The sequence below is a fragment of the Micromys minutus genome (genome assembly GCF_963924665.1).
Source record: "Micromys minutus genome assembly, chromosome: 23".
NCBI lineage: Eukaryota > Metazoa > Chordata > Mammalia > Rodentia > Muridae > Micromys > Micromys minutus.
Genome location: NC_137958.1, coordinates 36,451,288 through 36,456,194, shown reverse-complemented (window position 1 = coordinate 36,456,194; position 4,907 = coordinate 36,451,288).

The following is a 4,907-nucleotide window of genomic DNA, read 5'->3' as shown; positions in this document are numbered from 1 at the left end:
TCAATTCAATTCTTTCTCCATCTGCCTCCATTAAGGATGCTGTTTCTCAGATCAGTGGTTGGTTGTGAGCATCCATGTCTGTATTTGTCATGCTCCAGGAAAGCCTCTCAGGAGACAGCTAACTAAGGAAGTGAAAGATCTTTATGACAAGAACTTCAAAGTCTCTGAAGAAAGAAATTAAAGAAGATCTCAAAAGATGGAAAGATCTCCCATGCTCATGGATTGGCAGGATTAATATAGTAAAAATGACCATCTTGCCAAAAGCAATCTATAGATTCAATGCAATTTCCATCAAAATTTTAACTCAATTCTTCATTGAGTTAGAAAGAGCAATTTGCAGATTCATTTGGAATAACAAAAACACCCAGAATAGTAAAAACTATTTTTAATATTAAAAGAACTTCTGAGGGAATCACCATCCCTGAACTCAAGCTGTATTGCAGAGCAAGAGTAATAAAAGCTCTATGGTATTGGTACAGAGACAGGCAGGTAGGTAGATCAATAGAATAGAATTGAAAACACAGAAATGAACCCCCACACCTACGGTCACTTTATCTTTGACAAAGGGTCTAAAGCCATCCACTAGGAAAAAAGCATTTTCAACAAATGGTGCTGGTCCAACTGGAGGTCAGCATATAGAAGAATGCAAATCAATCCATGCTTATTGGCTTGTAGAAAGCTCAAGTCCAAGTGGATCAAGGACCTCCACATAAAACCAGATATACTCAAAGTAGTAGAAGAGAAAGTGGGGAAGAGCACTGGAGAACATTTCCTGAACAAAACACCAACAGCTTATGCTCTAAGATCAAGAATCAAAAATGAGACTTCATAAAATTGCAAAGGTTCTGTAAGGCAAAAGATAATGCCATTAGGACAAAATGGCAACCAAAAGCTTGGGAAAAGATCTTTACCAATCCTTAAAATACTCAAGATATAATCCATAGACCAAATGAAGTTTAAGAAGATGGAAGACCAAAGAGTGGATGCTTTAGTCCTTCTTAGAAGGGGAACAAAATATTCACAGGAATAAATACAGAGAAAATGTGAGTCAGAGACTGAAGGAAAGGGCATCAAGAGATTGCTCCACCTGGGGATCCATCCCATATACAGCCACAAAACCCTGACAGTATTGCAGATGCCAAAAAGTATATGCTGACAGTAGCCTAATATAGCTGTCTCCTGAGAACTTCTGCCAGAGCCTGAGAAATACAGAGATGGATGCTCTCAATCAACCACTGGACTGAGAATAAGGTCCTCAATAGAAGAGTTAGAAAAAAAAAAAACTAAAGGAGCTGAAGGGGTTTTCAACCCCATAAAAAGAGCAATGACATCAACCAACCAGACCCTCCTGAACTCCCAGAGTCTAAACCACTAACTAAAGAGTACACCATGGAGGTACCCATGGCTCCTGCTGCATATGTAGCAGAGAGTGGCCTTATTGGGCATCAAGGAGAGAATATGCCTTTTGCCCTATGAAGGCTCAATGCCCCAATGCAGAGGGATGCCATGGCAGGGAGGTGAGAGGAAGAAGGTGGGTGGAGGAACATTCTCATAGAAGCAGGGAGAGGGTAAGGTGGGATGGGGGGATTCTAGAAGGGGAAATTGGGAAAGGGGATAACATTTGAAGTCAAATGTAAGTAAATATCAAATAATAGAAATAAAGTATGCAAAAATAAGTGTCTTTTCCTTAAAAAAATAAACACGAAAAGAACAAACAAAATCTCAAGTAGATCTAAGGATGTAAAGTCAGAGCACAAATTTATTTTATGGAAATGAATAAAAATCAATATGAAGTATCAATAGGGGACCCCATAAAACAAAACAAAACAAAACAAAAAAAAAAAAAAAAAAAAAAAAAAAACCATCAGTACAGCAGCCTACACAATGGAAAAAATGGCTAGCTACACATGTGATACATGATTTGTGTCTAGAATAGACAAAGAATAATGTTTCAAAGCCCTAAATACTAAGACAACAACGTAATTAAAAAAGTAGAATATGGAATTGAACAGAATTTTTTAAATGAAGAAATGCAAATAGCTAGAAAAATATTTTTACAGTATTACCAACAGGGAAGCATATATTCAAACTTGAAATTTTCTCTAAGTCTAGTTAAAATGGGGATGAAGAAAATAAAAAGAGATAACAAATGTAGGTAACGTGTGAAATTAGGGACATTTATGTACTGTGGTTAGGAATACAAACCAGTATAGTCATTATAGAAAATCAGTATGGTCTATCATATGTCCCACTTCTAAAATTTCTTAGCATTTATGCAAAGAACTCTGTGTTCTATGACAGACACTTATGCTTAACTATGTCCACTAATTTTCTATTGATAACGTCTGCAACATAGAAACAACTTGGAGGTTCATCATCTTATGAATGGATAGTGAAAATGTGCTACATATGTATAAAAAAATCTGTTGTATAAGAAAAGAAAAATGTCAGATAAGAGGCTGTGGGGCCGGTATGCTGTGTTGGGAACTCTGATTCTAGGTTGAGATGGTAGAAGCCCTGGGAATGGTGAATGAGATGGCAGGTAGCTTCCTGGACTCCCACGAATCAAGGACCATTGCCATAGGTACTCTGTTGCTCATTTGGGGACTTATCACACCTCAAGTCTCTCCCCCGCAGGGAGATGTGACCACTTAAGTTAGGCAGAAGCTACAGGCAGAAGCAGGACCACCACCAAATATATAGACAAGGTCCTCAGGCCAAGCCAATAGGAAGTACAGGTTGTCAGACTCCAAACCATTTCAAAAGTGCATATATATTGGAGCTTGGGTGAAAAGTAAAAGGGCGCATAAGAATCATTCCTCTGCCTGAAATTCTTTGTCCTAAAGATCTGATAACACCTCCAATTGGGAAGAGATTTCCCCCTCGAGCTTCTTGCATCCTGTACTGAAGACTTTCGCTGGCTCTGTTCAGCCTGGCCTGGTGCCCTGTGGCTGTGGCAGAAACATGTGCCCCACTGAGCCCAGCAGCAGAAGTAGCAAACCTGTGGCCGATCTGGGTTATCTCCCCGTTACCTGAGCTCGCACATACTACATAGACCGAGTGGCAGAGGTGGCAGAAGCTGCCCTTTGTCTAGCCAGAAAGTTGTATGGAATTTCTGACACCAGGTCCCACAAGAGGCTGAAAGGGATTAAATGGAATATTACATGGATTGAGATAAAATAAACTTAACCTAGAGGTATGGGACATGTGAAATGAGATATTTAAAACACTGAGGAAATTGGACACTTTGCTAGTTTTAAGGAAAGTCAATGTGATTGGAAATATTTATACTTTGCAAATTAAGTCACTAACTGAAAGACAAATACATGTTTATCATGGAATAGAAGTGAAACTGTCTTTATAGGAACAAAGGCAACTATTATTTACTTCCCTATTTAATTATATGCTATATCAGGAAAATTAACGCTACTTTAATATTTTCACAGTCTTTTTTTTTATTGAAAAATTTTATTTTAAAAAACAAAGATAAATGTACAAAATTTCAGCATTTTTGCATAAATGTATATGAGTACATTTTTAAGGTTGTAATTAAGTATTTGTGGGTTCCTATACATACATATATGTATATATGTAACAATAATATAGGAAAAGAGGCTATTAATTGAGGGGATAGGAGAGAAACTGGGAGGGACTGTAGGGAGAAAAGGGAGATGTGATACAGTTCTATTTTAATTAAAATATATTTTTTTTTCTTGAACTTCACACAGTCTGTGAGTTGTTTCTGGGGTGTTCAGAGCTTTCTGGGGTTAGTGTCCCATTATCAGTGACTGCATATTATGTCTGTTCTTTTGTGACTAGGTTACCTCACTTAGGATGATATTCTCTAGATGCATCCATTTTCTTAATAATTTTTTCAAGTCATTGTTTCTGATAGCTGAGTAGTACTCCATTGTTTAAATGTACCACAATTTTTGTATTCGTTCATCTACTGAAGGACATCTGGGTTCTTTTCAGCTTCTGGCTATTATAAATAGAGCTGCAATGAACATTGGGGTGCATGTATCTTTGTTGTATGTTGAAGAATCTCTGGGGTAAATGACCAGAAGTGGAATAACTGGGTCTTCAGGTAGTACTATGTCCATTTTTCTGAGGAACTGATTTCCAGAGTGGTTGTATCAGTTTACAACCCCATCAACAGTGGAGAAGTGTTCCCCTTTCTCCACATCCTTGCCAGCATCTGTTGTCATCTGAGTTTTGGATCTTGGCCAATCTGACTGGTGTGAGGTGAAATCTCAGGATTGTTTTGATTTGCATTTTCCTGATGGCTAAGGATGTTGAGCACATCCTTAGATGTTTCTCAGCCATTCAATATTCCTTGATTGAGAACTTTTTGTTTAAGTCTGCACTCCATTTTTTAATAGGGTTGTTTGATTCTCTGGTGTCTAGCTTTTTGAGTTTTTTGAAAAAATCTCATCATGTAACTTGTGGGTAGAAGTAAAGCTCTTTAGTGAAAAGCATTAAACCAGACCCACAACCCTATAAATCTGTAAATATTTTTTGGGAGCAGTTACCAGCAGTTACTGGCTGATTGACAAATTTCTACTTCTGTTATTTTTCTTATAATGAAATTTGTAATGTTTAGATATACCCTGCATAGTCTAGACATGAATTTTCTGTACTTGTGAATTGGATTTCATGGGATTAATGAGGGGGGATGATTTGTTTCATATGGAGTCTGGATAAGAACAAACAAGTTAAATATGTTTTATTATTGGCGTTGTTTTATTTCTCAGCCAGCCTATAAATTCCTCTCTTTGCACTTTGAAATGTTCTTGAACCTTGAATCCTGGTAAGCACTTTTTCATTATTTGGACTGTTTTCTTTTGAAGTGATGCTTTCTATAAGGGTACCTGCAAAGTATAAATATAAACATAGTGTAATAAATC